The sequence below is a fragment of the Nanorana parkeri genome, unplaced genomic scaffold, assembly GCF_000935625.1.
Source record: "Nanorana parkeri isolate BGI_ZX_2015 unplaced genomic scaffold, ASM93562v1 scaffold162, whole genome shotgun sequence".
NCBI classification, from domain to species: domain Eukaryota; kingdom Metazoa; phylum Chordata; class Amphibia; order Anura; family Dicroglossidae; genus Nanorana; species Nanorana parkeri.
In genome coordinates, this window is record NW_017306430.1 from 772104 (window position 1) to 797290 (window position 25187).

A 25187-nucleotide genomic window follows, 5' to 3' on the forward strand; every position below is an offset into this window, starting at 1 on the left:
ATTTTGTGGGAAAAGAGCTACCACTCTACTACTAATAGTATTTTCTGTATGAAGCGGAGCTCAAAAACATGGGAGCATAAACGTGGAACTAGCCGAAATGAGTTTAAGGGCAACTCTAGAAAATATTATTTTACTGAAAAAGTAGTTGATGCTTGGAATGGACTTCAAACACTGGTAATGCGTACCAATGTACTAATTCAATATGTGATTTTAAACATGCTTGGGATAATCATAGATCTATCCTCACCTAAAACTACAATTGCAGACTTGACGAACTAATTAGGGGGTTATTCACGAAGGAGCCGAAGGATCCAGCCGTAGCTTTGGCTGATCATTCGGGCTCAGTGAATGTCAGGACAAATTAATGCATTTAGTAGAAATTGATGTTATTCATTGGCCAGGACCTGCTAGAAGACTCTATCAGGTCAATAGGAAACAGTTGGGTGGAGCTAATTGTCACTGCTGGTTCCGTCAAATTGTTTAATTTTTTTAAATATCTTTATTTATTGTTTAATTTCACTATTTACATTTGTTAAATTTTTTTAACCCCCCCCCCCACACACACACACTATTTTCACTATTTTCTATTCCGCTCGGTACCACGGAGGTACCGAGCAGAATAGCCGAGCCAAATGCAGCTCATATGTGAATAGGGGGAAATGGCAGAGAGTGAGCTGCCAGAGCTTTGGCTCAGCTGATCCAGATGTTGGATCGGCTGAGTCGAAGTCCTTCTGCACTTCGGCTCAGCCAAACATGTTCGGCTGACCGATTTACGGCTGAAATCAGCCATACAAGCCAGAAGTGAATAGCCGAACATCGGTTTGCTCACTTCATTTCAGCTTGGTTATTCACTCAGCTGCCTTTGGCAGCTGAGTGAATAACCCTGTTAGTCTGTTTATGTTGTTTCTTCCATGTTTTTGTAACATTTCCCATTTCTATAAAAAAATGGACATATCTAGTATCGTATTTAAATTTACTTGCCAAGTGCAGCTTAGCATCATCCATTTTAGGCTTAACAAGGCTTACCAGATAGAGTGTCCTTTAGTGGACAACTATAGCAAATCATGGAAATTAACTGTCCCTAACCAAAGTAACCTCTTTATGCATTGCCTTTACTTCTGAAAAGTTGTGTGTTCCTGAAATGTTTGCATACATTTATTTTTTTAGCTTGTGTATGTTGTAAAGTAGCCACCGCTCCAAGCTCTCCCCCGTGATGGACTACAATCTCACGTTTGGTTTACTAATTTGTATTAAGATTGTGGTCCATCACGGGAGCGAGCACGGGAATCTGGTCTTTTTTTTGGGTTACATTCATATATTTGTGTTTTAGTGTAGTGAATTTCAAAGTTCTGCTATAATGGTATTGCATGTATACACCTAAAATATATCTGAAATGCACCACACTGCAGCTCCACGGCATAAAACAACAGAGATGTGAAGATAGCCCTATTTCAGTGAGAACTATCCTATACATAGGTTCTATTTTAATAGTAAAATGTCTTGTAATTTGTGGTTTTTATTCTCTGATTACCTCCTCCACACCATGTTAGGCAATTTTTGTAATACTATGCCTACTTTAGATAGGTAAAAATTAAATAAAGCTTCCTCTGCTGAATGCTCATCCTGCATGAAGGAACACATGACTGGGCGCCTATTGATTCTCTTGCTATATCTCCCCCCTTGCCCAGCATTAGAGAGGTGAGACTACAGATAATTAGCCAGCCTATTTAGTGCAGAACAACTATCTATCAAGTATTGATAACTGGCAGACAGAACCATCTACATACAAAGTACAATTGCCACACCTTGAACTGGGAGGTATTTAGAGGATAATGCATTTTGTTCCATTTTGTTCCTTTTAGCCCTGGACCGCTATACAAGCTAGATTTGTGTAAAGGCCATGGAAGGTTTAGTAGTAGGGCAGCAAAATGTCACGTTCACATAACCTATCCCATGTTTCTTTTTATTATCACATTTCTTCAGTAAGTGAGCCATAATTAATATTTAATTTTATGGTTATTACATTTGGCTATTTTATAGTTGGTTCAAGGCACTAAATCACAATCACAACAAAGATCTTTGAGATCATGAAGATAGGTAAACATGGCCTATGGAGTCATAATGCTGAAATCTCTCTCTGCTCTATAGTGTCTGTGTGGTCCTCTGTGGTGGATATGAGATGGTGCTCTCAAAAATGTTGAATGAGTATCAGTATTTACCAAGGTATTTAGTAAGGGGTTCTAAGAAGGCACAAGAGATTGCAGTTGCCTGATGTAGCTAATTCAGGTGAGAATATCATATCCTTGATGGGCCTTCGGGTTTGCCAGCCACTGTCACTGTGAATGAACAGGACTTTTAAACCTGCTCCAGTTCCTACCCCCCCCCCCCTTTCCTTCCTCTGAACTAACGAGCTGGTGCCAGCCTTCTACTTACCATTCTGCCTTTTTCCTCTCTCCAGTTAAACTATTTTGTTGTCATTTTGGCCATGCTGAGGTTACTGAACAAAGTGAATTCTGGCTCTGTCTGAGGGACACATTCACTCAACGTGGCCAGATCAAGCATGCATAAATGATTGTGCTTTCATTTGTATAGGCAGTCTAATTGAACTGCTTATATCCTTACATAGTTGTCTATTTCTCTTACCTAAATATCTAAAAATCTAAAAGATTTACCAGGAAATCTGAGCAAATGTTAAGGGGTACTTTTAGTTGAAGAGGGACTGGGGTACTCATAAAATCTGTGGCTCTTGGCTTAATGTTGGGTGAACCGTTGTCTCTAGTATGTCAATTTAGTCAAGAAACATAAAAAATTTAGAAATTAGGAAATCTGGATAAATAGTATGGTTTCAGCAATGGCCAGTGTATTGTTTTAATTTCCTTTTGCAGTTCACATTTTATTTGTATTTGTTCTTTTTTCAGATATAATTAATTTCAAATGGTAATTACTAGGTTTTAATTCCACCACATACATATCAGAGAATATTTTTCCAGCTTCCATCTTTTCTACTTTACGACATTGGTAAATTAGGATTCAAGCCAATGAGGACTCAGTAAGTGAAACCTTCTCTAGAGTCATAGGGGTCTATTCACGAAGCTGCCGAAGGATCTGGCCGTAGCTTCTGCCGATCCTTCGGCTAGCTTCGGAAGCCGATGCATATGCGTTCGGCTCGGCTGAGCCGCTCGGCCACGATCGGGAGCTGTACGGGCTATTGTGAATAGCCCGTACAGCACCCCTTCGGTTCTACTGAACCGAAGGGGTCCTGGGGCCGAAGCTAGCCGAAGGATAGGCCAAAGCTACGGCCAGATCCTTCGGCAGCTTCGTGAATAGACCCCATAGTGTACCATTCCATAGTAAAACATTAAAGGTAGTCTTTTTAAAGCAGATATGCAGGCATAGAAAGTAATTTCATTTTGTGAATATGAAACAGTACATATTTCTTTAATTTCTATTTTTTAGGAAGAATTGATGCCCTTATAAGTGGTTGAACTAACAAGTATTTTTTACTTGCTGGCTAAGGATTTTGAAGTACATGCTTACTTACCAAAAAATGCACAGGTGTAACAGCAATATTGTTAGGTGACCTCGTTCCCATATCTTTGATCTATTTGTAGAAATTCAGTGCCTGCACCTAGTGATGTAGAACATGATTTTAATTATTCTGCCCCACCCCATCAAGCTTAAAATTAAAACATAGAGTGAAAATTAACAGATGCATTGTTTTGAGCCTTTGACCTGGAAAATTTCTTGCTGACATTTTTTAGAATTTATAGACCACTCTTTAATCATCAGCAATTTTACAAGTTTCAAAAGCGTAACACATAATTATTTATAATGTGTTGTAGGTGAACTAAAGACATTTTTTTTCCTTTTCTTTGTTTAGCTTGCAGAATGCATTTATGGTACTCTCTCTAGTCTCATTTCTATGATAATATATAACAGCACTTGCGGTAACAGTTGTGTCTAGTGATTGTGAAATCCTCTTATGTGTGCAGCGTCATAAGAGTTGCTAGCAAATTGAGTCTGACAATGTCCCAGGACACAGAGTTCTAATGCGTTATCTCAAGGTTTAGAACATTTTATTTGTAAAGTAGTCAAATTAAGAAATATCTGAACTTTGTAGCTTGTACCAGTTAAAAATAAGTGTCAGACTGTGGTCTAGAAAACACACATGCCACCCCAAGTATGTTTAACTAATGCATAGTAATGGAAGGATAATACAAGACAATGTGATGTTGCTTAGAATTATTTGCTAAAAGCAGACAGTTTTTAAACTCTTTACTGAAAGAGTTACCCTCCCCATGCATAACCACTGTTAAAAGGAGACAGTGTGTAAACTCTAGCTCTACTGAAATAGATTACCCCATCCCCGCCTTACCACCATTCCCACAGTTCTCCTTCCTCCTCCGCAGTCATCTACAATATCCGGCCCTTCGGGGTATGAAGGAGTATGTAGAATGCTTCAGTGTCACAAATTCTTGGATCCAGCAGCCAATTGCCATTGTCATTATACAGAACGAATTGTATTCTGTGTATATAGTATGTATGTATGTATGTATGTATGTATGTATGTATGTATGTCTATTAGAAAGGCGTTTTCAACCCAGTGGCCAGCTCCTAAAAGTGATGCTTGCACTGTTAATAGAAGTCAGGCAAGGGCAGCCTCAAGTGTTGGATGGGATCCTTTTACTAAATGTTGTCTTTTAAATCCTGTTTAACAAATAAGGGTACCTAACTCGCCTCCATACCTCTCCTGAGCTATTTTATGCAATTTACAAACTCCATCTCATCCCATCCAGCTGCTTACTTACCTCAGGAGGACTAAAGCCACAAAAAAAAGGTTTGGCTTTACTTCTCCTTTAACATAGCACCTATTATTTAGCTGTTTGCCTGGAGTTCATCTTTAAATGTTTATTTTTAACACATATATTGTATAAATCTCTTTAGATAACCCATAGTGCTCTGGGAATCCTTTGTCATGTGTTAAATGTTTATTTGTAAAACCAGGATTGTATGTAAAAGCAACGGCTGAAAGAAAAACTAATATAACATTGACCTAATACCATCATAGTTTCTCTTTAAGCCTTTGAGGTGAGTGGAGCGCTCCTATCACTAGCCCATGCAATGCTTTTGCAACAATTTTTTACTTTATTTTCATTTTTCTTTATAGTGCTAGCAGACTAAAATGTATGATTCACTATTACTTTCAGGTTGCATATCTTATTTTAATACTTCACCTTTGCTTATTGGGAATGTATTTGGAGAATCTTGTAGCTAAAAAGCTAAGAAGAAAACTAAAGCTGGTCCAGCTGGTTACTTTCCAGCAAAACAAAATTATTTGATAAATGTGATGGTAGTATTCATGTGCCATGCTTGTTAACCCCCTTCCCCTCATCATTTTTTTCCATTTTCTTCTCATGCCCTGCAAAGCAGGCATAGGTCTAAATAGAGCGTTGGTAACCTGGAACATATTATATCCAAGAAACACAGTTAAGGAGCAAGCAAAAATAGCTTAGATGTATGCACATAGATTGTTTTCTCTGAAACTTCAGCTCCATTAAAATGTTATTTCAGCAACAATAATCATAAAATTTTTAAGAGCATGGGTGGGTTGCTTTTTATGGAAGGTTCCAGTCCGTGTTAGGTTTCAGACTGAAGCCAAAGTTTATTCTTGTTATATTTGTAACAGATTGAACCTGAGAACAGAGGCTACTTGTCCTACTAAAACTCCCGCTCAGCAGAACAGACGGGCTCATTAACAGGTCAGCTAATCAGGTCGTAGTTTATGGAAATTGCATGCTAAATACGCAAGTCTTGGCTCAGTTAAATATCGAGCTGAACATGAAATTACAGATGTGCCTGGAGCAGTGTTTATGTTATCTGAGTGTAAATTTCCTCTCAATAAAAATATCAGTGGGCTACCTTAACTAATGAGGGGACCATAACTTTACTCTTTATTCTACACATGACCTTAAGACTAGTGTATGTGTCTTTATCACATAGCTCACAACATGGGAGCATGGACCTGGAATAAAATCTTAAAATTGCTTTTCCACAGCTATAACATAATAATCTATGCTTTATACGTTACATTAATGTTCTCATGGAACTTTTCAAGTTTCTATGAAGAATATCTAAAAATGTTTTGGCGAATAAAAAAGTACTGAAATGCCTTTCTCGGTTTAAAATGCAGCAATCACTTAAGCCAAAATTAATACTTTCCAAAAAATATTGGAAAGCTGACCTTTTTTCTTTTCCTTGCTCACTAATAAAACAATAGCTTTTATAGTCACCATTAAAACAGCACCAGAATAGTATCCTATGCTCGGAACAGCAGTCAGAATCTATCTTTTACACTAAAATGTACCAATTTATGTTGTTAAAATATATTTGAAAGCAAAACCCGTACTCTGCCCATTTAGTGCAAAGTAAAAGGTTTGCTTAATAGTTGAGCCACTGTTCTGCTGATTCTTACCCTAACTATACTTCTCAACTGCCCTGTTGGCTCCATGACATACCAGATACTTCAAGTATAGGAGAGCATGTGACTATTTTGCCTTCCTCCCATGATACAGCACTCTGTGCCTCAGTGCTAGGTCTGAAAGCTGTCATGAGATAGCGGAAAAGGGACCCTGTTTAAGATCCAATCCAGAGTGACTTGAAACTTACATAGGCCTTTTTTTTCAAGCTTCTGGTTGGTAAATAGGGTGGCACGGGAACACAAGGGAGGTAGGTATCAGTAGTGGAGGAGCTCAGTTTTCAAATGAAACTGTTACTTTGTATTGAATGTAAAGTACAGATCCTTTTAAGTTGTGGTGAGGAACTCTCTTCCACCTTTGATGCATTAACCCCTCAGTAATAGCAATTCTTCTGTGGAAGAAATCCATATAGTGCCTGCTAATACACATCCTGGTAGGTTGGTTAAAAGTAAGGCAAAAAATCCCACTGCTATTTCCAAATTAAATGCAATAAAGGGGACTCTTTGGCAGGTTTACAAGCCTGCACAAATAAATTCCTGACTTGCCACAATATACAGCATCAGTATTATTTTTCAGTATACAGCATACATACCTGTAAGTGTTCCACATACACATTGCTTAGCATGCATGCACAACAAGATGTCAGTAGTAGCACTCTTCATATAATCTGGCTACAGGTTCCCTTTAAATGTGTGTCCAGATAGGCGAGACTTAGCCCAGAAGCCAAGAAAACAAACTTTAATAACCTGATAACATATCAGAGAAGCCTGATGATTGGACAATTAAGAGCGGCATTGATGCATCATCCATGTGTTCTCATTGTTGGTGTTAGTATGCACTGGCACAATGTCTGCATGGCTACAAGTACTGGAATTCACCTAGTTTGTTCTGCTGTACAGGGGATTGCAGGAAGCTGATTTAGGTAGACATTTAAGTTTTTTTACTAGTTGTATTTCTTTACCCTACTACCATGACCTCATTGCAATTTGTTATGCACCTCAAACCTTGGAACCTTACTTTTTAGATGCCCTCATGCCTGAAAACATACCAGAGCTGCATTAGTCGCTCAATAGAGTGTTGCCGGGGTCTGCCATAAGAGGCTACACTCAGGATTTTTAGACCAGCACAGCCACACTTGAGTCAATTTAGCCAAGAGCCAATTATCCTACCAGCATGCCCTAATACCTTCTATTATTTTTCTTGATGTGTTTTTCTTTTTTTGCCCTGAGTTCAGTTTTAATTGTTTAGTGCATACCGCAGAATTTTACCTGTCATAAGAGAACATGCATGCTGCCATTGCTGTCCTCCTCCTCAAAATGCTAGATGTTTAGCTCTTACACATACATGCTGGTTTCAATGCCTTCCGAGTCACTGGCAAATACGTATGCAGTTCTGAGAAGTCTGAGTAAAGTCCGAAGTCTTGATGTGCATGCACAATTCAGGTCAGTGATTTAAAAAACTGAAGCTGGAAGATTGGCATGGTACAAATAAAATTTACAAAAAGCCATGTTGGCAATGGCAGCCTTCATGCCTCTCACATACCATGTTTCCCTTAGCAACACACCAATTTACTAAATGTTTGTATTGCCATTGTGACAACCAGGATAGGATCCATCCATGTATATACTGCCACACTGTGAAGGAAGAATAATTCACTATATCACAAAATCTGAGAGTATAACCATTTAAGACAGACGTTTAACTACTATGAATTATCACCCTTAATGCAGCACAAGTAGATATTTCAAAAATCACATGTTACAAAAATAAAATATATCATTTGTTGCATTGATTGACTCTAGACTGATAGAGTTGTTAATTTTTCATACATTTTACAGCTGTACAAACATGCCTATTTCAAATATAGTCCAAAACTGAGGCTAACAGTTCAATTTGCCAGTAGCATTTAACACTTTGTCGTAAGCTAAGTATGCTGGAGACATCTGTATTTCATTTATTTAGTGAGTAAAAAAAATATAACCATTCTAAAGGATTTTACTAAGTGAATTAAAAGGCCAGGTTGTTATAACCCGTTAAACAGCCTCACTTTGTTCTGCTTAAAGAACAATACAGGCTTGTCTCCTTGATTTTACCAAATAGGTGGATTAAAGCAGGGTGGGTTCCCCCTTTATGCACCATTTCTAAGAAATATTTTAAAATAAGTTATTTTATGCTTCAGGTTTTGGCTTACTACTTAAAATCTAACAAATCAAAGTCAGATATCTTGGGTTTGGAAATATCAGGATTAAGGATAAGCAAATTGATTTTCAACAGTTAGAACTGCTCAGTGGTCAAAGTAAGCTGCAGGACCCCCCACAGAAAGCCTGCATTAGGCGGCAAGATCCAGTAGTGATCCTAACTTTAAGGTTATGGGGCAACAATGCCCCACTTGTGATATCCATGGCCTAATAAGGAAATAACATACTTCAATATTGGGTTTTATCATAATCAGGAAATATATACTGGCCAGATTATTATGACCACCTGACGTTTGTAGACAAATTAGTTATAATTTCGCGCTGAAGTTGCTAGAGGGCCAGACCATTATAAATAGGGAAGTAGGTTGTTTACCACGACAGTAGAAGTGATTTTTTTCTGAAGATATGGGTAAACAATGCGATTTAACAGCCTTTGAACGTGGGATGATTGTTGGCACTCTGAGCCATGGAGCGAGTATCAGCAAAACAGCAGAATCCTTTAAATGTTCAAGAGCAGCTGTTGTTAAAGTGTTTAAAGACTGGACTGTCAGCTGAAAATCGGAGTCTGAACGTGTCAATTGTGGCTGTCAGCGATGAGTCAATGTTAGGGCAGAACGGAGAGTGGCAAGACTGGTACAAGACAACAGAAGGGCACCAGTGCATCAAATTACTGCAGATCTTAATCAGGGATCCTCTCAAATGATCTCTGAACGCACTGTTCGCCGTACACTGCATCGTATGGGATATGGAAGCCGAAGGCCTGTTCGAACACCTTTGCTGTCTGCAGTTAACAAGATAAAACGTCTCCAATTCGCACAGGAACACAGGGATTGGACAGTCGAGCATTGGAAAAAAGTAATGTGGTCCGATGAATCACGTTTCCAGTTGTATCATGCAGATGGCAGAGTGAGAATTTGGGGGGAACAGCATGAAAGCATGCACCCAACATGCATGAGTACAACCCTTCAAGCTGGTGGGGGCAGTGTTATGGTTTGGGGCATGTTTCCTGGCATGATTTGGGCCCTTTAATTCGTGTGGAACAACGTCTGAATAGCACAACATACCAAAGTATCGTTGCTGATCAAGTTCATCCTATCATGTTGATGGCGTATCCCAATGGAGATGGCTTCTTCCAACAAGACAATGCGCCATGCCACGTTGCTCATATTGTGCAGGAGTGGTTTCAAGAACATGAGGGAGACTTTGCCTTGCTTAGGTGGCCCCCACAATCACCAGATCTCAATCCAATTGAGCATTTGTGGGATGAAGTTGAAAGAGCCATCAGGCAGCTGGTTCCACAACCATCAAATCTCACAGAACTGGACAGTGCTATTCATCAGGCATGGTGTCAGATTACTTGCATAACCTTTCAACATCTCGTGGAGTCAATGCCACAGTACTGAAGGCAAAAGGTGGCCCAACGAAGTACTGATGGGGTGGTCATAATAATCTGGCCACTCAGTGTAGCACTTTCTTAGGCAGTGATCTCGCACATTCCTAGGACACTGTATTTTTAATGTGCAGTAAATGGGGCTTGAATAGCCTGGATAGTTCCTGGAAAATGTTGACTTAAAGGGGTAATGTACAGTTAAAGTTCACCATACTAGGTTAAAGAAAAGTATAATAATTTTATGCTCAGAGCTAAAAGATAACATTTCTACAAATACGTATATATTTCTTAAAACTTGATGTGATATGACAAGTGCCATATTTACCAGCAGGTGGAGATATGGGCTATTTTATATATGTTTATCTAGCTAACCCTAATTGCTTTGCTAAAAAAAATCATGTTAGTTAAAGAGCTCAGTAGCTCAATTTTAAATTACCCACACAGCTTGGATCAAGCTGCCCATACTATCTTCATATGGAAAATCTCATCAGAACATCCAATAATGCCATCAGAGACTTGATGACTTTTTTTTTTTTTTTTTAAATTTGATTTTGGAATGAATGGAATTTTCTGAACGTAAACCACAGTCACTTTTAGAATTTCATTAATTTGAGAAAAACTTAACTGGGTGGTCAGCTTCATTCTCTCCATGCCAGGCCTTTTCGTCCAAAATCAGTACCTGACCTCACAAATGTGCTTCTGGAAGAATGGTCAAATATTCACATAGACACACCCCTAAACCTTGTGGACGCCTTCCCAGAAGAGTTGAAGCTGTTATCGCCCAACATCAGTAGCTGACCTCACAAATGCGCTTCTGGAAGAATGGTCAAACATTCCCATAGGCACACATATCTGCCTAGCTCGAAGCTAAATATAGGTGATTAAACCAGCAAGTTTTTAAAGTGTAACTATTTTCAGTTAAACACATCATTAGACTAACAGATGTATCTCATTTGTTTACTACAAAATAAAAATAGCATTGTATATGGCTGTATCAAATCACAGTTGTTTACGAATATTAACTAATATTGTAAGGAACAACACTAAAACTAACTGTATTATCACTATGCAAGTTATTCACAAAGCTAGCCTCCTTCGGTTCAGTAGAACTGAAAGGCTGCTGTACAGGCTATTCACTGTAGCCCGTACAGCGCTCGGAGTTGGTCGAGCGGCTCGGTCGAGCCGCAGGCATATGCTTTGGCTCGGCTGAGCCGAGGTGAAAGCCGAAGCGGGCCAAAAGCCTGCTACTGACAGCTGGGCAGAGCCAGCCGTCATCTCACGGCTGGCTCCGGACACTAGCAATGACAGATCAGCGTCCCCTGGTTACCAGGTAATCAGGGGAAGCTGAACTGTCATTACAATGAGAGCTCAGCGGAGCTGGCCATGATATCACGGCCGGCTCCACGGAGCTCTCATTATAATGACAGTTCAACGCCCCCTGGTTACCTGGTAACCAGGGGACGCTGAACTGTCATGAGAGCTCAGCGGAGCCAGCTGTGATATCAAGGCCAGCTCTGTTGAGCTCTCATGACAGTTCAGCGTCTCCTGGTTACCAGTTAACCAGGGGACGCTGAACTGTCATTACAAAGAGAGCTCCGCCAAGCTCTCATTGTAATGACAGCAGGTGACGGCCAATAGGAAACAGTTGGGCGGAGCTAGCTGTTCAGGCCCTATGCGAATAGGCCGAACAGCAGCGAATAGCCTGCCGGAGATACAGCTCGGCCGATCCAGATGTTGGATCGGCTGAGTCGAACTCCTTCTATACTTCAGGTCAGCCGAACATGCTGAGCATGTTCTGCCGACCCAAAGCCAGCTGAAGCAAGCCGATGTACAACTGAAATCAGCTGTACAAGCCTGAAGTGAACCGCCGAACAGCGTACCACTCACTTCATTTTGGGTCTGTGATTCACACGGTTGCCTTCAGCAGCTTTGTGAATAACCCTTTATGTGTTGGTTGGCTGTTTTAAACCATGTGCAGATGGTGTCTAAAGTATCACAAGGATGTAAACAGTAAGACAAAAAATATTGCAATCTATCTACAGAACTTGCAGCATAGTGATGCTAAACATGTACCATTCAGCTGTGTCAACAGGATAACACGGTAGCAGTATTCTGTCAAGAATCCTTCTTTGTATTCCTCACTAATGGGCAATATGACTGTCTTAAACATTGATTTATATCTACTTTTCATTTGGTTCATGAAGATGACTGGTTTTAATGATTTGTAAGTAGAATATTTAGCAAAATTTGTACCAACTCAATGGATTCTGGGGGAAGAAGAATAGAAGCTGATCTGAGTGTAGTATATCTAACTCAGAGACAATACACTCAAACACAAGTGGATGGGAGATTTTAATATTCTTGTATATAGGGGTCTATTTATAAACAATTCACAGAGCCATTCGCCCTGGAAATCTTTGTGAATGTTAGTTCTGTGTGAAAGAGGCAAAAACAAACGTTCTTAGTATATTTTCTTTTCAGGTTGACTGTTACTTTCAGAAAATATCACATGGCTACTAGTTGAGGCGCACAGGAAATAAATACTTCTTTACACACATTGAGGGGCATTTATCAGAACTGGAGCAGACAAAGTCTGGAGCAGCTATGCACATTAACCAATCAGCTTCTCTCTTTCATTTTCAAATTTTAACTGAACAAACTGAAGAGAGGAGCTGATTGGTTGTCATTGGCAACTGCTCCAGATTTTGTCTGCTCCAGTTTTGATAAATTCCCTTTATTTGGTGGGGGCGTTTATCAAAACTGAAGCAGACAGAATCTGGAGCAGATTGGCACTGCAGCCAATCAGCTTCTCTCTCTGATTTTTTAAATCTTACCTGAGCAAACTGAAGAGAGAAGCTGATTGGTTGCCATGGACAACTGCTCCAGATTCTCTTTGCTCCAGTTTTGATAAATTCCCCTCATTCTGTTTTGATGCACCTGGAATGTATTTAGTTGATTTAAACGGAGGGTTCAGTTGGGCTTTGAGAAACACTGATGTAGGAGGTCGAAGTAGAACTGAAGCCAAAACGTATTTTAATTTTGGATAGCCTGAGGGAGGGTTATAAGTGTCAGCTTTTTTTTGCCATCTGTGTCACATTGGGATGATTTCTCTTCACTTCCTGTCTGGTAGCCACAACAGGAAGTGATAGGAAATCCTTCCAAAGTGGGAGAAATCATTGGTGGTCAGCAGGGTTACCAAACTAGTGTCCACATTGAAAGATTTCAGCTTTATTCCTGTTCTGGTGACAATTCAAAATTTGTTTTTTTCTTTCACTTTTAGGGCTCGTTTCCACCAGCCCGTGCGCTCATCGCACTGTCCATACCCGGGAAAACACAAGGGATCACATACACAAAGTCTCCTTGCATTCTGGGGCGGGAGGGGGCATGGCTGTGCCATTCATGTCAATGGTCTGCAGACACGCCCCCCCACCCGCAGTGCGATCAGCCGCACAGGACCGCGTGGTAATACAATGCCCTGCATTTCAGTGCGGTACAATTGCAAAAAATTGTGCATGTGGCACCTTGCGTCCCGGGCACGGCACAGTGCGATGAGCGCACGGGCTGGTGGAAACGGGCCCTCAGTGATAATGGTCACCAGGATAAATAGAGAGGGTGAATGTCCGTAATGGGGATACAGGCAGCAATACTTGACAGATGTTCTAATCCATCTGATCTCAATCAAAACTAAAATAAAAGTTTTGGCTTCAGTTGCACTTTAATAATACTCAGCTCAGAATATACTAATATGTTGTTCATGTTATGTCTCTAAATCTTTGTTATATAGACCTGCTATGTTTGTGTTATTCAGTGATTTTAACTTTTCTGTTTTGCATTTTGAGTGTAGACATAACTTCTGAATGTTAAATAATTTGGCCAGTCCTTGTTTATCCTCTATTCACGATCATAACTTTAACATCTGCTTAGAGTTTTGAATCATCATAACATCTGTATCGTTTCTGTGATTTCATATTTGTTACAATTCCCAAAATTAACTATGTTTCTAGTGTCTTTTTTTTTTTACAATGCAGCAAGTGGCGTAACTTTTCTTTGTTCTCACCTGTGCAATTTATGGAGAATTGTATTTATGCCAACATTCTTCACTGTATCATTTTGAAACAAATCCCATACAATTGTATTTATTAATGTGTTCACCCAGGCAGAGTAACTCATAGCATATGTCATCAAATAGCTTTGTTCTGATTGCTATAACATGTTGAATTTGGTTGCTATAGGTTTCTGCACTTCTCTTATTGTTGCTCTTTTCGTGGACTTATTACAAAAGTACAGTGCAGCTTTACTGAATAATGTAACATACCGTATTTTTCAAGCTCCCTAGCAAATTTGGGTCTGCATGCACGTATACCCCCACACGCTCACACTGCTCAGAGAGGCGGCTCTGATCACACCTGACATCACTCCCTCTCTCTCCTCCTGGCTGCTCTGAAGCTGCAGCGGCCGGGAGGAGAGAGAGGGAGCGCTGACAGGTGTGATCACCGCCGCCGTGGCCATCTTAAAGGGGCCCCCTCTCAGTTGCATCTTTCTGCCCCCCCCCGCCGGCGCCGTCAAGCAGCTGCTTGACCTGCCTATAGGGTAGCGCCAGCTCTGGGCGCAGGAGATGGTCGAGACCTGGGGGGGAAACTCACTCCATAAGACGCACTTATGGAGCGAAAAACACAGTAAGTTTTGTAGGCTTATATAGAGGATATATTTCACATGCATTAAGATGTATATCTCATACATTAGGAATGCAATATTATTATTATTATACAGGATACATGACATTAAATGGAACTCCATCCAAAACCTTCTTTGTTTCATATAGAATGGGTAGGAATGTTTTTTTCAAAAATGCAGAAAGCAAGGGGGTCTCTTTATTGAGAAAGGTTAGCAGAAAAAAAGTAGAGCGGGGAAGAGTTAGAGCTGGCCATACACTGTACAAGTTTTGTCCGGTTCTTGATGAACCGGCCAAAATGTGTTCAGTGGGTGGCCCTGTTGCCACCCTTTTACCTGGCATTCTTCATTTAGAAAATGGAAGGTGTCAGAAGGAAAATTCTTGGGGAAAAAAGTGACAGCAGCCAATCAATGTATGGCCTGCTTTAGTCTCCAATTATCACCAAAGGAATGAAGAGAAATGTACCCAACTGGGAAAAACTAAAAATCTGGCTGAATTTCTCATGCTTCTCCACACTATCTGAAAAGAGGTTTTGCTGACATTCCACCTTAAAGTTAAACTCCAGCCTTACCTTTTTTCTCATACATAGCAAGTCCTCTCCTCTGTTGAAATTGATTACTCTCAATTCCTTGTAAACTTGCATCTCCACAGTATAACCCTTAAAGCTGCAGCAGCCAGCTTGACCCCATGTTCATTTTCTGTCTGAATGACCTCCATCATTCATCAATCAATATTAGCTCTTAGCTTTCACTACCATCAGTCATTGTGTTCCTCAACTTTATGTGAAAGAACACCCGCATCCCTTTAGACGTGTCTGAAACAAGTCACCCAATCAGCACAGCTAAAGACTGCATTACCCATTGGCCAGCAGGGAGAATGTGTTATTTCATATAATTCTATTGAAAAATATACAAGGCAAAATGCTGTGATGTTGAGAGGAGCCTGACAGCCCAAATCACCCATTGGGTCTTAAAACAGATATTTCGTGAAGAACAAAAGTATTTGATCAAAAAGTTTAATTTCATGTTGATTGGGGGAGGGAAAACCAAGGAGGGTATTATGTGCGTACACTATACTTCAGCTTTAATTAAAAGAAAAAGTATATTTTCCTTAAATAATATAACATAAAACACAATGAACAGCAGACATTTTAAATAGTTTTATAAAAATATTAGCATTTTTTTAAAGTTAGAAAATTAGCTTGGCATGGAATCAATGTCTCTGTGTGTAGACATTTACCCAATTAAAGGTTTAACAGCTGCTCAGATTTTTTTTCTCCTTTTTTTTAAATAGAGAAAATTATTGGGCACCATTTTATACAATTAGTAGAGCATAAAAGACGTAGTGTGTCTAATTAAGTGTTTAAAACTCTCAACATCACATTGCCACTGTTGAAGTAAATGGGTGGAAAGTAGTGACAATTCTCCCATTGGTAATTTGATTCACAAAGACTCATTTGATAAGATGAATTCATTCTAGATTTGGGGTGATGGGTTTGGTGACCTTTTCACACTCTATAGGTATGTGTGTATGTTTGCCCAGTTAAACTCTGTGGTAAATGGAGTCATGCAATAATAGTATTAACTTGATCTTGACAAATAAAAATAACACAAAAAATGCATTTACTGTGATTATACATGTATTTAAGAATGTATTATTATTATTATTATTATTATTATTATTATTATTATTTATATTACTATTATTAATAATAATAATGATAATAATAACTATGTATCTTTCTTTTTCAAAACATTTGGAATATTTTTTATTTCAAAACAAGACATACTTGGCCATGAAAAATAAACTTTATCAAATGATTATAAATAAACTGTACTTTAGATGAAAATAAACATTATCTGTTTTCCCACATATTACAAGACTGAGTTAATTTCACAAATATATTACATTTCCTTTGCGTGTGCTTGTTTCTTGGATTTGAACATAGTAACGAAGTGAAATAATTTGGCCTGAAAATGTTATTGTACAAAATACATATAATTTAGCTGATCTTTTGTGGCCCCAGGACCTCAGGGAGACAAGCCTCCTGGGATGTGTGATGTGAATCCCAGGAGGCTGCAGGCATGGGGTAAGTCATCCTGGTCCTGAGGAAGGAGGAAATGGGAGCAAGGGAGAAAAAGCTACTTACCCCCCACCCCGCAATTTTTAAATAAATGCATGTCATGCAGATGTGTAGCACGGAGAGGGGGGTATTAAAATTAAGCCACATTGACATTTTGGGTGAAGGTCCACTTTAACATGAGCACCACTGTATATTTGTGCAGTGTAGTTATACTCCCCAATACAAAAGAAGAACTGAATGGCATTTCATTTACTTTTTGGTATCCCATTTGCATGAACCTTTGCCTTCTTCTATTTAAGCCCATCTATTTAAGCCCATGCTAAGCCCATCTTCCTCTGAGTACAGAAAAGTTTAGTGAAATTGACAGCATTAAACTACGTATTGCCAAAAGTATTGGGACACCCCTCCATATCATTGGATCCAGGTGTTCCATGAAATTTTCTTGCTACTAAATATTCCACGGTCAACTATTAGTGGTATTATGACAAAATGGAAGCAACTGGGAACAATAGCAACTCAGCCATGAAGTGGTAGGCCACGTAAAATGACAGAGCGAGGTCAGCGCATGCTGAAGTGCACAGTGCGCAGAAGTCGCCAAACGGTCTGCAGAGTCAATAGCTACAAACCTCCAAACTTCCTGTGGCCTTCAGATTGGCAAACAACAGTGCGTAGAGAGCTTCATGGAATGGGTGTCCATGGCTAAGCAGCTGCATCCAAGCCTTACATCACCAAGTGCAATTCAAAGCGTCGGATGCAGTGGTGTAAAGCACGCCGCCACTGGACTCTAGAGAAGTGGAGACATGTTCTCTGGAGTGATGAATCACGCTTCTCTGTCTGGCAATCTGATGCAGTGTCTGTGTTAGGCGGTTGCCAGAAGAACGGTACTTGCCTGACTGCATTGTGCCAAGTGTAAAGTTTGGTGGAGGGGGGATTATGGTGTGGGGTTGTTTTTCAGAGGTTGGGCTTGGCCCCTTAGTTCCAGTGAAGGGAACACTTAAGGCTTCAGCATACCAAGACATTTTGGACAATTTCATGCTCACAACTTTGTGGGAACAGTTTGGGGATGGCCCCTTCCTGTTCCAACATGACTGCGCACCAGTGCACAAAGCAGGTCCATAAAGACATGGATGAGTGAGTTTGGGGTGGAGAAACTTGACTGGCCTGCACAGAGTCCTGACCTCAACCTGATAGAACACCTTTGGGATAACTTAGAGCGGAGACTGCGAGCCAAGCCTTTTCGTCCAAAATTAGTACCTGACGTCACAAATGTGCTTCTGGAAGAATGGTCAAATATTCACATAGACACACCCCTAAACCTTGTGGACGCCTTCCCAGAAGAGTTGAAGCTGTTATAGCGGCAAAGAGTGGGCCAACTCAATATTGAACCCCATGGACTAAGCCTGGGATGCCATTAAAGTTTATGTGCATGTAAAGGCACATACTCCCAATACTTTTGGTTATATAGTGTATATAACCTATTTTCCTGACAACAGGTCATACAGGGGCCAGCTTGTGAGGAGTGTGTAGCTCCAATCATTGTAGAGCAATCCAAAGTTCCCATCAGAAACATTGCTACTCATGCAAGTCATTGGGGAATTAATAAAAAGTGTCTAGGACAAGTTTTATCTCAATTGGCGTGGCCATAGCAACCAGGCAGCTTCTATGCTTCATTTTTTCCACACAGCTTAGAAAATGGAAATATAAAAGCTGATTGGCTGCACTACAGATGTGACAAAAGGTTGTCTGAAATGCCTTTTATGAATTCCCCCTTTATCTTTAAGTAACTCAGCTCCCCTTGCTTCCTCCAGCTTCAGAGGTCAGTGATGGCTTCTTTTAAAGCTCATTCATTGTTTGCTAATATTTAAATATTTGAATGCCTATAGCCCAGCCCCATTTTCACGTAAAAAAAATTTTGTGTGGATACAGTAGAAAAGGTTTAAAACGTTTGCAATTATTGTAGTCGTTTTCCCTTTTGGGAAAGATTTAACTGTTTAGCAGAGTCACAGACCACAATAACGACCAATAGGGAGAGTAAAAACCTCTGTTTGGTTTTTACTCTTATCTGCAGCTTCATTTCGGGTCTTCTCTTCACTTCTTCTCCCAGTGATGGTGATCTTCAAAATTGTAAAGTGACAGGATGCCCCACCCAACAAGGACCTAAAGAACAATTTAAACCTGATAGAGGTTATAACCCTTCCTGACTCCACCGGAAATACAAAATATAAGCTTCAAATAGGTTTACATGTTTATCATGCTATTCACATTTATATTTTACATGTATGATTTGTCATATTCACTTGCAAACTTTACTAAACAAAAGCTTTAATTAATAGGACTTGATGTGGAAGTTTTCCTTTTTTCCCCAGCTGCATACTACAGTTCACAACACACATTTGTCTGAGTTGTTATGGTTAAAGCAGTGCAGCAGGCATGTGAAGGCTGAATTCCTAGGCCCAGTGTGTGCTGTGTTGTTGTTCCATGTATTCCTCACAGTTGCTCTGTATTAATTGGCACCTCCGATTTTGCTCTAATTAAAGGGGTTACGAGGGCAGGTGGCGCCATTCTATTTTGATAATCCTTGTGCAACGTCTGTATAATCTTTTTTGTTTAATTAAAATGAGTGCATAATAGGGGTGCATGAACTTTCAACAGCTTTGTTCCAGTAAAAGTTCACCGGTCAGGGACAGTTCGGCAATTATAACACAGAAACCGTGTAGACTGACTGTGTTGAATTCACGCCTCGCTTTGCAGCTATGTATCTTCTGGATAATCTGAAGCTTGTGGAATGTCCCTTCTATTGTGAATATGAATCGTCAATTTTTAATAATGCTTCAGAAGGAGCCAATGTCATTCTGTTTGTACTTGAACTCATCAAAATGCAGTGGTGTTCAATACATAAATGCAATCATGGTAATCAGGATCACAAATGTGTGCAATGTCATATGTTTTCTATAGAAGTACAACTTCAAGTAGTCATATAATTAACATGTTGGGGTTGATTTACTACAGACAAACAAGCTGTTCACGTTGTAAGAGCATTTTAATTTAGCTTAGTGCATTTGGTGAAAATTCCCTTTGCAATGAGTACCCACGCATTTTTTGCTTGCACTTGATTGGATGATTGAAGTCAGCAGAGCTTCACCTCATTCACTAAGCTCACTGAAAATTCCCTTGCAAAGTGAACAGCTTATTTGCCTTTAGTAAATCAACCTTGTTGACTCACATTTCCATGCATCATCATCATCAACAACAGTTAGCAATATTTTATTAAAGTAAAACTCCAGTAAAAGCTAATTTTTTCTTTAGTTTTGAATTGTGGGAGTGTGAAAGGGTTTAGTGAGGTTTATATTGCTGTTTGTGTGCCTGTTGGTAAATTTCCCCTCATCTGCTGTCCTTGTAACATCCTAACCAACTGCGGTTGATTTATTAAAGGAGTATAGGCTGTTCACTCAGCAAAGCAAATTTGTATTTTGCAAGAGGATTTTCCCTTAGTTTAAAGGATATTTAAACCCTCCTGTTTTTTTGGATATATCTACTGCTAGCAAGCAGTAGATATATGCAAAAAGTTTAAAATAAAAAAAGCCGCTCAAACAGCAGTTTAGACTCCTCTGTGTTCCTGTGCGCGGTCCCGTGCGAAAATTAGAAATTTTTTGAGCGTCTGCAAAGGATCTTGGGGTGCGCGCATGGGCAGTTCTCTTTTTCGGCAGGGACGCGACGAGGGACGCAAGGTAAGTGCACCCGCATGCAGACACCGCTGGATCGGAGGGACAGAGCAGTCAGCGCTGGATCGGAGAGCCGCCGCACCGCTGGAGAGAAGACTGAAAACATCAGGAAAGAAGAGGAAGATCGGAAAAATAGACATAATTTAAGGTAAGTGCTAACATTAACATTGGGGGGAGGGAAATTTGTTTTTGCCTTTTATGTCACTTTAATAAATTAGATGAAACTGACTTCCATTATCCAATGTTGAAGCATATACCGTATATCTGTTATTTTTTTTTTCTAATTTTCCTTACCTTGATGTGATTGGGTAATTTTTTTTATATTCACTTAGCTAAGAAAAAAAATCACTTTGTAAGGTTAGCATTCTCTACTCCCTCAATAAATCAACCCCACCGAGTTTCACTCCTACAGACTGTAATAAAAACCTTACTAAATTTTTCAATCTTCTCCATGCTGCTACAAAAATGGTATTTCTCTTGTTGTCTGTCTCTTTAAAGGAGATAATTCCCATCACTTCTTGTTGCAATGATAAAGAAGGAGGCAGTAAAGGTAAATATCCCCAAAAGAGAGACACAGACAGGATGAAAGCAGGACAGAGGTTCTAACATTTTGCCTCTAGAGTCAATCTTTCCTTTTAATATATACTAATAAATAAGCTCAAATTCAAAATAATTTGTATAGTGCTTCACACCATACTAAATGAAAGTACATGTGCAGTATTTCTTGGGGTGAAATCAGTGTCATAGAGTGCTGACTCTGTAATTTAGTTTAACATAATGTTTGGCTTTGGAATTGCGTTGACACTGCCCTGGGAAAGTGGCTCCCTATAGGAAAAATAATCTATCCTTTGTCATGAGTTGTGTCGGATGGCCACATTTAATGAGAAGGGAGAAGTCTCCTCATTTTATGCATGAGCAGGTCTGCTTTTTTCAGTGTACACCAAAAGCATTTCTTAAATTCTAGAAGGGTGTGCTAGGTGCATTATGAACCAAGACCTCTTAAGGAAAAAAAAACTAGTCAGCTGTAGCATTCTACACAAACAATAACTCTACTGTATTCCTCCATGATGAAAGACTGCAGTGACATTTGAGTCATTGCTCAAGCTTAGAGTTCATTTGTTGGGTTTACAAAAACAAATTGTGTGTGTTTGTGTGCATGTGTGTGTATATATATATATATATATATATATATATATATATAGTTCAAATTGTTTTGGTGGGGTGCCTAGAGTTTAAGGGAGCACAACTCAAAAAGATCATTCAGTAGTTTGTGTAATATTCTTGGTAAAAACCACATGTGAATTGGAAGATTCAATGACATCTCTATGAAGCCTTTCTTGCATCCCTTTTGTTTAACCTTTTTCTTTTGGAGGAAAAATGTAAACTCCTGTCAGTTGATTGTTTGTTGTCTTAGTCCCATTGAGGATTTTTCCCTTTACCTCTTGTCCCAGAGACACAATGGAAAATGAGAGGAAATCTCTAAGAATGTCCCTCTTAGCCAGTTGTCAATAGAAAAGGTGTCTCCTCTGAATATTTACTCTCAATTCTTTTTCTGCTGACCTGCTGACACCTCTAAAGATTTAGATTTCATTTCACTTTTTGTCCTAGTGATCATAGTCACAGGAAAATAGAGAGGGTGAATTCCTTAAAGGGACAGAGACAGCAATACACATTTTCAGGTTCTAATCCATCCCTACACTGTCCAGAAAGAAAAAAAATAGTTTAGGCTATGGATACACTTCTTCAGACATCAAATACTCACCCTACCTGCTCTACCTCACAGCTCCTTGCTCCTTTATGGCAAGCAACTCTACCCAGCACTTCTGGGTGTGGGAAAGCATGTGACCTCTTCCCATGTGACGCTGCCTGGGCATAGCAGCCAATTGGTAGACCCAGTCACTGGTACATGTCTTGGTGAGTGACATCACTGCCCCCCCCCCCCCCCCCCACCCCAGTTCTCAGACACAACTGATAGCAGCTGTGGAGGGGCAAAGAGCTACAAGGGAGAACAGATAAGGTAAGTAAAAAGGGTCAGGGAATGTCATTTTCAAAGACATGGGCAAGGTGACTGACTCTTTAAGCATTTTGTCATTTGCCTAACATGGGATTCTGCAAGCAACAAACAGTATGTATTAACTCTTTATACAGCATCTTAGCTGCTCCATCATCAGATGCCAGTAGAATTAGACTATAACTGAATTGCCTTTAAATACTTCCAGCCATTTGTATATCTTAAGAGCACTCTTTTCATGCTCCGCTAAGGGAAGGATGTGAGAAAAGATACATTTTTTGCTTCTGCTTCTTACTGTCTCTTGTATTGAACATAGGAAGAATTAAAAAAAAGTTTACAGGGCAGCAAAAAGTCCTGGTTCAGTTTCTTGTGATACAACCCTCCACAGCTTCCCTATCCTATTCATGAAGTGGCACCTGAGTTCCCTCTACTGTGGCTACTATACAGTATAATTTGAAGGCCTGGCTTTTAATCTGTGGAAGCTGTCAGCAGACAGCCTTTGACACCCAAAGAAATATCTCTCTAGCATCACGTCTTTTGCACATAACATGTTCTTGATTTATTGTCTGTAAATTGTAACAATGTGTAAATAAGCTTATAGATGATGACTGTATTTCTAATGACGATGGGGAAAAATATATACACAGGAAAAGGCACCTTTTTGCTTCTTCTACCTATTACTGCAGGCCTAATGTCCCTAATAATAATTTATACATGTGAAACATAAAGAAAGTTTGATAAGCCACTAATGAATAACTTCAAAGTGATCCAGTATTTTACCATGTGCTCTGCTCATTTAGACAAAGATTCCTTCTAATTTCTCCCAACAGCACTGAAGGTTAGTTAAATGTACACTTGGTCACGGCTTAATGGGTTAGAAAAATATGGATTTCCATAAAGGTGCACAAAATGAGCTTCGTTTTAAAAATATTGAAGCACATTTAAAACAGTTTAATGTCACAGTCACTTAGGCGAGCAGGGACGCCTGTCTAATGCAACTTATCAAAGCAGTAGAGAGGTCACTAGTAAAATAAGCTTCCAAAAATCAGATGCTCGTGAATAGATGTGTATGGGAAAAACAAGTTGCTGGTGAGAGTCTTTCAGTTTCTGGAGGCACACATATCTTGACAATAAAACAGAATGCAATAACTGTAAACATAAAACCTATTGGTGCTTGCCAAACTGCTCCACTGTGTTTTAGCTGCAAGGAACAGCCAAACTTTTTTATGAAGATCTAGAAAACAACTCTGTTCAGCTTTTCAGATGATATTACTGAGGTTTAACTTTGTGGTATGGATGAAAATTATAAACATTAATAATTGTAACATATGTATGCCAGTTAGAGGAATTTTAAAGAAGAACACCACAGCAAACTCTTTTTAGTCTACCAATAAATTTGAGGAATTGCTTAGCATCTTTTAAAATGTTTTGGATGTGATCACGTGTAATTCTTTTTTGATTAAAACTAGGGAGGCATTGATACTTTTCAGATACTAGTGCTGATACTTGGCATTTTCATGAGAACTACCAGGGTTGCAGCAGTTGCAGCTGGGCCCTGCCTCTGGTGCTCCACCACTGTCATGAAATCATTAGTCTGTATTGTTTTAGAAAAACTGTCATGTGACAATAAACAAAAATGTATCAGTACTTGTATCTGTGAGTACTTGGGCAAGTATCAGTACTTGTACTTGGAAAAATGGTATTGGTGCATCCCTTTATTTATATTTATAAAAACAAAATCATATAATAACACAGAGATGTACAAATCCCAGGAGCTCCGTGTGCTCCTTACAAATGACAGCTGCCTCCTAACTTTTTCTCTAGTCTAGTCTAGTCCTGGAGCTGGAAAAGTATCTGTACTTGTACTTGTACCTAGTACAGTACTTGGTATCGGTGCATCCCTAATTAAAACAGATGTCCTCTGCACACCATTTTAAGAAAAAACCCTATACATGCCTCTTTTCTGCAGTCTTCAGGCCTGTCTAGTGACTTCATGGGTCCTTTCTTCTGGACATAGTGGTACTCACATAATGATGTATTAGTGCTACACAGTCCAGGAGAAGTGTAAGTTCAGACTGATGACCAGAAGTGACTTGAAAGAAGCTGGCTGTTCAACCAAGAGTAGACCAGTGGTGCTGGATGGGAGAAGAAGCATTTGTGTGGGTAGGAGACGCTGCTGTATAAAAGAATTCATTGGCGTTCTACTTAAATATCGGCTTACAGAGGGAGTGCTTTCACTGGCTGATGAAATGAGAAAGAGAGTAGATATTATTGACATATTCAAATCCTCAGCCAGTGTGTGACATGCACCTGCATTTTGAACTGTGTTGTGTTTCAGGCCATTAGAGTAAAGCACTTCCCCTTACACACTTGGGTGACCCCCCTCCCTTCCCCCAAGGGCACCTGAAATTAGTGTTTAACTGCTGGCAACAATTCCATAAGTAGACTTCCTCCATCTACAGTCGTTGCACCCAGTGGCGTAACCAGAGTTATTGGCGCCCGGGGCAGAACATTTCCCCCCCCCCATATTATATAAACATCCACTGGAACTGTACCCCCCACCCCCACACATATATATCAGCTAAGGAACTACAAGTCCAAGCATGCCATCATTGTCCCTGTACACCCCCCCCCC